The sequence below is a fragment of the Oncorhynchus tshawytscha genome, linkage group LG30, assembly GCF_018296145.1.
Source record: "Oncorhynchus tshawytscha isolate Ot180627B linkage group LG30, Otsh_v2.0, whole genome shotgun sequence".
In the NCBI taxonomy this organism is placed as follows: domain Eukaryota; kingdom Metazoa; phylum Chordata; class Actinopteri; order Salmoniformes; family Salmonidae; genus Oncorhynchus; species Oncorhynchus tshawytscha.
This window is the reverse complement of record NC_056458.1, coordinates 16,439,321-16,452,784: the sequence shown is the minus strand read 5'-3', so window position 1 is coordinate 16,452,784 and position 13,464 is coordinate 16,439,321.

The following is a 13,464-nucleotide window of genomic DNA, read 5'->3' as shown; positions in this document are numbered from 1 at the left end:
TCATTTGGAAAACCCATTTGCGACCAAGCTTTAACTTCCTGACTGATGTCTTGAGATGTTGCTTCAGTACAGTGGGGCAAAAAAGTATTTAGTCAGCCACCAATTGTGTAAGTTCTCCCACTTAAAAAGATGAGAGAGGAAATAACCTTAATTTCTCAGAACAAGAATAGACCGACGAGTAGCAGAAGAAAGGATTTTGTTTCTGGCCATTTTGAGCCTGTAATTGAACTCACAAATGCTGAAGCTCCAGATACTCAACTAGTCTAAAGGCCAGTTGTATTGCTTATTTTAATCAGAACACCAGTTTTCAGCTGTGCTAACATATTTGCAAAAGGGTCTTCTAATGATCAATTAGCCTTTTAAAATTATAAACATGGATTAGATAACACAACGTGCCATTGGAACACAGGAGTGATGGCTGCTGATAATGGGCCTCTGTACGCCTATGTAGATCTTCCATTAAAAATCTGCCGTTTCCAGCTACAATAGTCATTTACAACATTAACAATGTCTACACTCTATTTCTGATAAATGTTATGTTATTTTGATGGACAAAAAAATAGCTTTTCTTTCAAAAGCAAGGACACTTCTAAGTGACCCCAAACTTTTGAACGGTAGTATAGGTATATTCTTTGACTGCTCTAGGGATATAATTATTGTTTGAACAACCTTATTTACTATTATGTATAGATTTTTACCTAAACGTTTTTCACTCTCTATGCGACGCGCAATGCAGAGAACACCAGAAGAAGAATGCTCATTTAATCAAAACAGTGAATTATTGTAATGTTTGTTCATGTGTCAATGAATCCCATAAGGGATGGGTTGCCAACTGGCGATTTGACATGAAAATACAATTTATTTCATTAATTCGTTCATTCATAGCACAAGATATTATTCAAGCTAACTTAATTTTCCACATGCACATTACTAACCAAACACATATTCCATCAAACACTCTACACTTACCATAGTTAAAGTCGTAGTCTGAGATGTCATGTGATGTTTCTGAGGGAAAGGCAGAAGGAAAGACCATCCATTAAAATGAATACTCAAAGAACATTTAAAAAGAAGAATGAGCATCAATTGTTGAATGACAGTTTCTGCAACTAAATGCAACAATATCATAATGAAAAGGAAATCATAATGAATACAAAATCAGACAATAAAATAGATATCCTTGATGTTCATTTAGTGCATAACAGGATCAATTGAAGTAATGATAGAAATGGAAGACAATGGATTCAGTCTTACCTCCACCCATAGTGTCTGTGTGTCAGGATCTTCAGTTGGACTGAGTTGAGACTCTACTGAGATAGGCAGTGTGAAGTAGAGCTATTACAACAGCAGCAAAAAAATGTAGAATTGACTCTGTTCTCTCCCGTGCATTCATGGACACGCAGACACATACACAACAGTGCACAAACAAACATGAGCGCACACGCACGCATGCACACACAAACACACACACCAGACACATTAACAGGTCAACAGTGCATAGCCATATATTCAGAGTGATCTTCTGTCTTGTTATCTGACAAGGTCATCAACAATCCTGTAAATAGAGTAAATAGATCATTGATAAACTCTCTGAAAGCCAGTCCCAGATAGACAGAGACATCCAGGCTAGACTAAACACTAATATATGTCTACTGGGGCTGACTGTACTCTCTGAAAGCCAGTCCCAGATAGACAGAGACATCCAGGCTAGACTAAACACTAATACATGTCTACAGGGGCTGACTGTACTCTCTGAAAGCCAGTCCCAGATAGACAGAGACATCCAGGCTTGACTAAACACTAATACATATCTACTGGGGCTGACTGTACTCTCTGAAAGCCAGTCCCAGATAGACAGAGACATCCAGGCTAGACTAAACACTAATACATGTCTACTGGGGCTGACTGTACTCTCTGAAAGCCAGTCCCAGATAGACAGAGACATCCAGGCTTGACTAAACACTAATACATATCTACTGGGGCTGACTGTACTCTCTGAAAGCCAGTCCCAGATAGACAGAGACATCCAGGCTAGACTAAACACTAATACATGTCTACTGGGGCTGACTGTACTCTCTGAAAGCCAGTCCCAGATAGACAGAGACATCCAGGCTAGACTAAACACTAATACATGTCTACTGGGGCTGACTGTACTCTCTGAAAGCCAGTCCCAGATAGACAGAGACATCCAGGCTAGACTAAACACTAATACATATCTACTGGGGCTGACTGTACTCTCTGAAAGCCAGTCCCAGATAGACAGAGACATCCAGGCTAGACTAAACACTAATACATATCTACTGGGGCTGACTGTACTCTCTGAAAGCCAGTCCCAGATAGACAGAGACATCCAGGCTAGACTAAACACTAATACATGTCTACTGGGGCTGACTGTACTCTCTGAAAGCCAGTCCCAGATAGACAGAGACATCCAGGCTAGACTAAACACTAATACATGTCTACTGGGGCTGACTGTACTCTCTGACACACTTTATTCACTGTATTATTTTGAACAGTATCTCAGAAAGCATGCAGGTGTGGATCATGTGAAGTACAGTATTGCTCCATTACCTATCTCAGGGAGTGAGCTCTGGGTGAGTGAGTAGTTACATTTTAATCTGATGTGAGGTAGAGGTCATTTAAGGGTATCTTGATATCTTCTCATGTGATCAGACTGGAAGTCAGGGGTTGAGAAGCCCGATGGCAAAGGCACGCTGTTCACCGGGTTTAATAGCTTGGGTCAAACATCAGTGTTAAAATTGACTTTGAAAATGCATAAAACACAGTCAAACTCTCAGTTAAACTTTTAAGACCACAATGATTACAATTAAGAAATCTCTGTTTGGGTCATCAATGATAAGATGACACACATTATCTGTCTAATGTCTCCGGGCCAATGGACTTGAACTAGTTTAGTAATTGCCACCAATTGGAAGTTAAAGGTTGGAGAATGAGGATAAGATACAATGGGAATGTACTCTTCAATTGGTTAAGCATGATGCAGTTGTACAGACAATAGAGCCAGATACCAGAGGTTGAGCCTTGAAGGACACAGTAACAGCAGTGAAAACACATCAATACATTCTGAGATAAGAGAGGACTAGGGCACCGAGCTGACAAACAACTCTCTAGGAATGAGAAAACCTTCTGGATTGTTTGGTCATTTAGAAAAAAAAAATAATAATTCTGTGTTTCTTTTGTATAATGTGATATTTTACACACACACACACACACACACACACACACGCACGCACGCACGCACGCACGCACGCACGCACGCACGCACGCACACACACACACACACACACACACACACACACACACACACACACACACACACAGTGTTGTATAACTAACCTTGAGGGAATACAATTCAGTCCCATCCAAAATCCTATTTTCCCTAGCCCCTAGCCCCTAGCCCCTAACTCTAAACCTAACCTTAACAATTACCCTAACCTTAACCCTAAACCTCCCCCGAAAACCTTAACCCTAATCCTAATCCTAGCTCCTAACCCTAAAACTAACCCTAGCTCCTAACTCTAAACCTAATTAACACTAAGTAAGTATCCTTTGACCTTGTGGGGACCAGTGGTGGAAAAAGTTCCCATCATACTTGAGTAAAGTGTTATTTATTTAACTAGGAAAGTCAGTTAAGAAGAAATTCTTATTTACAAAAACAGTGGGTTAACTGGTCTAGGAACAGTGGGTTAACTGGTCTAGGAACAGTGGGTTAACTGGTCTAGGAACAGTGGGTTAACCGGTCTAGGAACAGTGGGTTAACCGGTCTAGGAACAGTGGGTTAACTGGTCTAGGAACAGTGGGTTAACTGGTCTAGGAACAGTGGGTTAACTGGTCTAGGAACAGTGGGTTAACTGGTCTAGGAACAGTGGGTTAACTGGTCTAGGAACAGTGGGTTAACTGGTCTAGGAACAGTGGGTTAACTGGTCTAGGAACAGTGGGTTAACTGGTCTAGGAACAGTGGGTTAACTGGTCTAGGAACAGTGGGTTAACCGGTCTAGGAACAGTGGGTTAACCGGTCTAGGAACAGTGGGTTAACTGGTCTAGGAACAGTGGGTTAACTGGTCTAGGAACAGTGGGTTAACTGGTCTAGGAACAGTGGGTTAACTGGTCTAGGAACAGTGGGTTAACTGGTCTAGGAACAGTGGGTTAACTGGTCTAGGAACAGTGGGTTAACTGGTCTAGGAACAGTGGGTTAACTGCCTTGTTCAGGGGCAGAACGACAGACTTTTACCTTGTCAGATCAGGGATTCGATCCAGAAACCTTTCAGTTACTGGCCCAATGCTCTAACCACTAGCCTACCTGCTGCTAGGGTACCTACATTAGTAAGAAGTTACTCCAGTAAAAGTGAATGTCACCCAGTAAAATACTCCTTGAGTAAAAGTCTACAGGTATTTGGTTCTAAATATACTTAAGTATCAAAAGTAAATGTAATTGCTCAAATATAGTTAACTATCAAAAGTAAAAGTATAAATCATTTCAAATTCCTTATATATATTAATTTAATTTGAGTCTGCCAGATAGAGCCCGTAGGGATGACCATGTGTTCTCTTGCTGTGTGTGTAAGTAAGTGTGTAAATTGGACCCTTTTCCTGTCCTGCTAAGCATTCATAATGTACTTTTGGATGTCAGGGAAAATGTATTGAGTAAAAAGTACAATATTTTTTTTAGTAAAGTAAAAGTTGTCAAAAATATAAATAGTGAAGTACAGATGCCCCGAAAAACAACTTAAGTAGTACTTTCAAGTATTTTTACTTAAGTACTTTACACCACTGGTGGGGCCAAAAAACATGTCCCTAGTTGGTCAACATTTTTTTGGTTTACTTCTGGTCCCCACAAGAATTCAGTACCAGTCAAAAGTTTGGACACACCAACTCATTCAAGGGTTTTTTCTTTATTTTATAATTTTATACATTGTAGAACAATAGTGAAGACATCAACACTATGAAATAACACATATGGAATCAAGTAGTAACCAAAAAAGTGTTAAACAAATAAAAATATATTTGAGATTTGAGATTCTTCAAAGTAGCCACCTTTTGCCCACTCTTGGCATTCTCTCAACCATCTTCACATGGAATGCTTTTCCAACAGTGTTGAAGGAATCCCACATATGCTGAGCAATTGTTGGCTGCTTGTCCTTCACTCCAATTCATCCTAAACCATCTCAATTGGTTTGAGGTCAGGTGATTGTGGAAGCCAGGTCATCTGATGCAGCACTCCATCACTCTCCTTCTTGGTAAAATAGCCCTTGCACAGCCAGGAGGTGTGTTGAGTCATTGTCCTGTTGAAAAACAAATGATAGTCCCACTAAGCGCAAACCAGATGGGATGGTGTATCGCTGCAGAATGCTGTGGTAGGCATGCTGGTTAAGTGTGCCTTGAATTGTAAATAAGTCACTGACAGTGTCACCAACAAAGCACCACCACACCATCACACCTCCTTCATGCTTCACGGTGGGAACCACACATGTGGAGATCATCTGTTCACCTACTCTGTGTCTCACAAAGACACAGCGGTTGGAACCAAATATTTCTAATTTGTATTAATCAGATCAAAGGATAGATTTCCACCTGTCTAAGGACAATTGCTCTTGTTTCTTGGACCAAGCAAGTCTCATCTTCTTATTGGTTTTTGTAGTAATTTGACCATGTAGGTCTGATTCACACAGTTTCCTCTGAACAGTTGATGTTGAGATGTGTCTGTTACTTGAACTCTGTGGAGCATTTATTTGTGCATTCTGAGGTGCAGTTAACTCTAATGAACGTATCCTCTGCTGTCATCAAGGCAAAGCTGTCATCAAGGCAAAGGGTGGCTACTTTAAAGAATCTCAAATATAAAATATATTTAGATTTGTTTTACACTTTGGTTACTACATGATTCCATATGTGTTATTTCATAGTTTTGATGTCTTCACTATTATTCTAAAATGTAGAAAGTAGTAAAAATAAAGAAAAATCCTGAAATGAGTAGACTGGAACCATATGTTCTCAGAACGTGAGTCGACCTGTCGAAACTTTTGACTGGTACTGTAGCTAAACATGTTCATATACACACATACATACACACACACACACACACACACACACACACACGCACACGCACGCACACACACACACACACACACACACACACACACACACACACACACACACACACACACACACACACACACACACACACACACACACACAACTGAAGATGTGTTAGTTCCTATGCTAATTGATGTTGAGGAAACAGCTGACAGACATTCCGTGTGTCAGAGCAGGAACTTCCCTCTTTTAGTTTGTCATTGAGGCCTGTTGGAGGGTTAACAGATGACTTATTCACAGGACTACATCCATCAACCATCAGCTTCCATACATCTGAACTACACTCATGTACTGAACTCACTGGAAAATCCATACACTACACTATAGTCAATAGACAATTACACTCTCATTCTCATTAACTATTGATTATGAACAGAAGAATGTTACCCATAATCATTCATGATGTTGAATCATGTGTTTAGAGTATGATTTAACAAAGTAATACATTCAAACTCAAATAATGACAAAATACATCATTTCAATTGACACAGTCATAGAGATGGAAAAGCAGAATTGATCATTCAGTTGTATTACACCAGAAAGTGTACATGAGTTGAAAAGCATCAAGGAATCATCTGTGCCATTTATTGTGTCATGTTAACCTATTTAAAAATAAATAAAACAAATATTTCACATCCTTCAACTCTCAGCAATTCTGAACAACAACATTTGGGGAAATGACAAGTGGAATCAGCAGGAGTGTCTTCGTGGTAATGATCAATTGGTGGATATTGCAACTATTGAATCTGAATTTGGTGAATTACTATCAAAACCCAAAATATATCAAACAAAGATTCTCCTGTTTCTATAAAGAATTGTACACCTCTGATTGTAAATTCACACCAAACCAGATTGAGTCATTTTTTTAAATGTTAGAACTCATCTTTACTCAATTTAGGAAGCTGGTTTGCTGGGAGCCCACATCACTCTATATTGGATAACATAAATAAAGGCCTTTCACCTGGTTGGGACGGTATTCCTCCTGAGGTCTGTTTAAGATTTTGGAACAAATTAGGTTCACTGTTACTTTAAATGATTAACACAGCCGTTCACAAAGGTTCATTTGGAAGGGATGTAAATACGGCACTAATTTTGTTTTGATTTAAAAAAAGGTAAGGACGCCACCCAGTGCTCTCACTAACACCCTCTTATCATTGATAAACGTAGATATGAAACTATTTTCAAAAATTCTGTCATCCTGTCTTGTCAGCGATTGGGTGCAGAGTTATAGCGGAGTCAGGCGCAGGACACAGGTATTGAGTATTATGTAATGGAAATACACAAAATAGCCCAAATTGGTGAAGTGAAATGAAAAATATAACTTGTTTAAAAAAAATCTAAAACATAAAAACCTGAAAAGTGGTGCATGCATACTATATGTATTCACCCCCTTTGCTGTGAAGTCCCTAAATAAGATTTGGTGCAACCAATTACCTTCAGAAGTGACATAATTATTTGAATAAAGTCCACCTGTCTGCAATCTAAGTGTCACATGATCTGTCACATGATCTCAGTATATATACACCTGTTCTGAAAGGCCCCAGAGTCTGCAACACCACTAAGCAAGGGGCACCACCAAGCAAGCGGCACCATGAAGACCAAGGAGCTCTCCAAACAGGTCAGGGACAAAGTTGTGGAGAAGTACAGATCAGGGTTGGGTTATAAAAAAATATCTGAAACTTTGAACATCCCACAGAGCACCATTATATCCATCATTAAAAAATTTAAAAACCTAAACCTGCCAAGAGAGGGCCACCCACTGAAACTCACAGACCAGGCAATGAGGGCATTAATCAGAGAGGCAACAAAGAGACCAAAGATAACCCTGAAGGAGCTGCAAAGCTCCACAGCAGAGATTGGAGTATCTGTCCATAGGACCATTTTAAGCCGTACACTCCACAGAGCTGGGATTTACGGAAGAGTGGCCAGAAAAAAGCTTAAAGTAAAAATAAGCAAACATGTTTGGTGTTCGCCAAAAGGCATGTGGGAGACTCCCCAAACATATGGAAGAAGGTACTCTGTTCAGATGAGACTAAAAAGGAACTTTTTGGCCATCAAGGAAAACGCTATGTCTGGCACAACCCCAACATCTCTCATCACCCCGATAACACCATCCCCACGCTGAAGCATGGTGGTGGCAGCATCATGCAGTGGGGATGTTTTTCATCGGCAGGGACTGGCAAACTGGTCAGAACGGTAGGAATTATGGATGGCGCTAAATACAGGGAAGTTCTTGAGGGAAACCTGTTTCAGTCTTCCAGAGATTTGAGACTGGGACAGAGGTTCACCTTCCAGCAGGATAATGACCCAAGGCATACTGCTAAAGCAACACTTGAGTGGTTTAAGGGGAAACATTTAAATGGCTTGGAATGGCCCTGACCTCAATCCAATTGAGAATCTGTGGTATGACTTAAAGATTGCTGAACACCAGCGGAACCAATCCAACTTGAAGGAGCTGGAGCAGTTTTGCCTTGAAGAATGGGCAAACATCCCAGTGGCTAGATGTGCCAAGCTTATAGAGACATACCCCAAGAGATTGACTTTGGGAGGGTGAATAGTTATGCACGCTCAAGTTTTCTGTTTTTTTGTCTTATTTCTTGTTTGTTTCACAATAAAATATATTTTGCATCTTCAAAGTGGTAGGCATGTTGTGTAAATCAAATTATACAACCGCCCCTCCCAAAAAATGTTTTAATCCAGGTTGTAAGGCAACAAAATAGGAAAAATGGCAAGGGGACACACTTATCAAGAGAACATCCCTGGTCATCTCTACTGCCTCTGATCTGACAGACTCACTTAACTTTATTTCTACATTTCTAAATTATGTCTGAGTGTTGGAGTGTCCCCCTGGCTATCTGTAGATTTTTTTTTTTAAACAAGAAAATGGTGTCGTCTGGTTTGATTCATATAAGGAATTTGAAAGAATTTATACTTTTGCTTTTGATACTGAAGTATATTTTAGCAATTACATTTACTTGTGATACTTAAGTATATTTAAAACCAAATACTTTTAGACTTTAATCAAGTAGTATTTTACTGGGTTACTTTCACTTTTACTTGAGTAAGGTTATCAGACCTCAGGATAAGACCCAGATGCAAATAGTTTGATGTAACAAAAGTTTATTACAAAATCAGGGGGCAGGCAAACGACAGGTCAAGGGCAGGCAGAGGTCAGTAATCCAGAGCAGAGTCCAAAAGGTACAGAATGGCAAGCGGAATCAGGGTCAGGGCAGGCTGAGGGCAGTAATCCAGGGCAGTATCACAAGGTACAGAATGGCAGGCAGGCTCAGGGTCAGGGCAGGCAGAATATTCAAAACTGGGAAAACTAGAAAACAGGGACTATAGTGAAAACAGGAGTATGGGAAAATGCTGGTAGGTTTGACGAGACAAGACGAACTGGCAACAGCCAAACAGAGAACACAGGTAAAAATACACAGGGGATAACGGGGCAGATGGGTGACACCTGGATGGGGGTTGAGACAAGCACAAAAACAGGTGAAACAGATCAGAGTGTGACAAAGGTATCTTTACATTTACTCAAGTATTTCTTGTCTACCCCTTCTGGAAATTGGGATCAAATCCATGGTGCGGTTATACAATTTATATGGAAAGGTAAGTGAGCCTAGATAAAATTAACAAACTATGATGTCTCCCATTGTCCTGAAAGGTGTGGTCTTCACTGATATATCCCATAAACAATGTGTACCTCGCTTTGGTCCTATTATTACACACACAATTTCTAGTTGGTGCAGAATTGAAAAACAACGCAACTGGGAATCAAAATGTCTTGCCCATACTCCAATGTTTCACAATAACGCCTTGCAATCTGGACATAGCTGCGGGAGGAAGGGGTGCTGAGGGTGCTGCAGCCCCACCTGATGAATTGAATTACCTTCCGTGGAATGTGGAATCCGTACCCTTGCCAATATCTTGGACAGTAATGGTTCCAAGACTTAACAGGTACATACACATTACCATGTTCATCTTTTTTTCAATATATACAATTTAGGTAATCTATGCTGGCCTATTAAGTCCCTTGGGAAACCCAGCTACTGAACCATCCAATGATGTGATTTATAAATCAATTATCTGGCTCCCAAAAGGACTGATCTCTTTAATATACATTTTTAAAAAACGTTTCAAAAGCTCATATTCTGAGTTAGCCATTAAAAAATTATGGTCAACAGATCTAAGTATGGACAAATATGACCTTGGCATCCCGTAATCCAAACCATCAACTCATACATTTTATGTTTGTTCACTCACTGTATTTAACACCAATGAAACGTTCTGCAATGAGATTGGCCCCAACTCCCAACTGTTCGCTGTCTCCCCTAGGCACATTCCTTCACATGATGCGAGAGTGCCCTGCAGTTAAATGCTTCTGGGACAAAGTTATACAATTCATTTATAAGTGCATGAATATAAATATTCAATGCTTTGCATCTATTATGTTACTTAACAATGATACAGTGCCTTCAGAAAGTATTCACACCCCTTGATTTATTCCACATTTTGTTGTGTTACAACCTGAATTCATAATTGATGAACTTGTTTTGTTTTTCTCACCCATCTAAACACAATAACCCATAATGACAAAGTAAAAACATGTTTTTAGACATTTTTGCAACATGAATGAAAATGAAAAACAGAAATATCTCATTTACATAAGTTCTCACACCCCTGTGTCAATACTTTGTAGAAACACCTTTGGCAGCGATTACCACTGTGAGTCTTTCTGTATAAGTCTCTAAGAGCTTTCCACACCTGGATTGTGCAACGTTTGCCCATTACTGTTTTCAAAATTCTTCAAACTCTGTCAAATTGGTTGTTGATCATTGCTAGACAACCATTTTCAGGTCTTGACATAGATTTTCAAGTAGATTTAATTCAAAGCTGTAGTTCGGCCACTCAGGAACATTCACTGTCTTTGTAAGCAACTCCAGTGTAAATTTGGTCTTGTGTTTTAGGTTATTGTCCTTCTGAAAGGTGAATTCATCTCCCAATGTCTAGTGGAAAGCAGACTGAACAAGGTTTTCCTCTAGGATTGTTCCTGTGCTTAGCTCCATTCCATTTCTTTTTCACACCTGAAAAACTTCCCAGTCCTTAACAATTACACGCATACCCATAACATGATGCAGCCAACACTATGCTTGCAAATATGGAGAGTGGTACTCAGTAATGTGTTGTATTGGATTTGCCCCAAATGTAAAACTTTGTATTCAGGACAAAAACTCAATTGCTTTACCACATTTTTTGCAGTATTAATAAAAATGCATCCTGTTTGCAACAGTGCCCTGTTGCAAACATGATGAATGTTTTGTAATATTTTTATTCTGTACAGCAGGGATCATCAACTAGATTCAGCCACAGGACGATTTTGTTCTTGGGTGGATGGTCGGGGGCCGGAACATAATTACAAATCATTTTTAGACTGAAAATATAATTGTTTGAATAATTGATAATAATTTAAAATCCTGCTTACACTTTTATACGATCACGTGTGAGAATAATTGGGAACAGATTTTTTAAATGAAAATAACTTGAAGCTCTTTTCCTGTTGTTTTTACAGTATTTTATGTCCCATAAAAAAACTAAAAATAACATACATTTTAATAAAAAAACAACCACCATATATCACCCCTGTTAAGCTCCACATATTTGACCCTAATATCCTTGACCTGTGTGTTAAATGTAACACGCATTTAGGTACCTTTTGTCATTGCCTGTGGGAATGGGCTGAGATACAAACGTTTTGGAGCTCAGTACTGCGCTATATTTCCCGAGATTACCTTTACCCCAATACAACTAATCCCTAAACTATGCCTCCTAAATCTTTACCCAGAGAATATATCTTTACATAGGAGAGAAAATAAAATGGTTGACCTGTCTATTATAAGCTAGATGTTTAATTGCTCTCCACTGGAAGTATGTCAGTTCCCCCTCACTTGGTCATTGGTTAAAATAATGAACATCAAGACTAGCTCTTGAAAAAGAAAGCCCCAGAGTTTCATGATATTTGGGATCAGTTTTGTGAGTTTTTGCAAACTGGTGATATTGTAGAAGCATTGGAATTGTAGATCTGTATATTCTCTATATTTTAGGCGAATATTGGCTATAGTCAAAGTGTAATCTGCATTATTATACTTTTTATGTATTTTTATTATTGGAAATGTGAGAACTTTATTATTGTATTTTTGTGAATGTTTGGTCTCTGTGGGTGGGGAGAGGGTATGTGTGAAGCAAATTATTTCTGTAATTTTTGATTGTCCTATTTGCAACTAATAAAGCTGGTTGAGAGAATGCCAAGAGTGTGCACAGCTGTCATCAAGGCAAAGGGTGGCTACTTTGAAGAATCACAAATATAAAATATATTTTGACTGTCGTTCTCTTTGCTTATTTGAGCTGTTCTTGCCACAATATGGACTTGGTCTTTTACCAAATAGGGCTATCTTCTGTATACCACCCCTACCTTGTCACAACTTAACTGACTGGCTCAAACTCATTAAGAAGGAAAGAAATTCCACAAATGATCTTTTAACAAGTCACACCTGTTAATTGAAATGAGAGAATGCCAAGAGTGTGCAAAGCAGTCATCAAGGCAAAGGGTGGCTACTTTGAAGAACCTCAAATATAAAATATATTTAGATTCGTTGAACACTTTTTTTGGTTACTACGTGATTCCATATGTGCTATGTTGTTGTTTACCCTATTATTCTACAATGTAGAAAATAGTAAAAATAAAGGAAAACCCCTGAAATGAGTAGACTGGAACCGTATGTTCTCAGAACGTTAGTCGACCTGCAGGCCACCAGTTGGGGAACCCTGCAGTACAGGCTTCCTTCTTTTCAGTTTGTCAATTAGGTTAGTATTGTGGAGTAAACTACAATGTTGTTGATCCATCCTCAGTGTTCTACTATCACAGCCATTAAACTCTGTAACTGTTTTAAAGTCCCCATAGGCCTCATGGTAAACTCCCTGAGTGTTATGCCGTGGGCGTGTATGGTAAACTCCCTGAGTGTTATGCCGTGGGCGTGTATGGTAAACTCCCTGAGTGTTATGCCGTGGGCGTGTATGGTAAACTCCCTGAGTGTTATGCCGTGGGCGTGTATGGTAAACTCCCTGAGTGTTATGCCGTGGGCGTGTATGGTAAACTCCCTGAGTGTTATGCCGTGGGCGTGTATGGTAAACTCCCTGAGTGTTATGCCGTGGGCGTGTATGGCTGCCGATGGAACTGGTTCCCTTGTGTTTATTGATGATGAATTCTGAAGTGTTTAGCGGCTATAATGTCGTCTCAGATTCAGCCAAATGTTTCAAAACATTGTGAAGCCCATTGGACTGCGCTTCATAGTG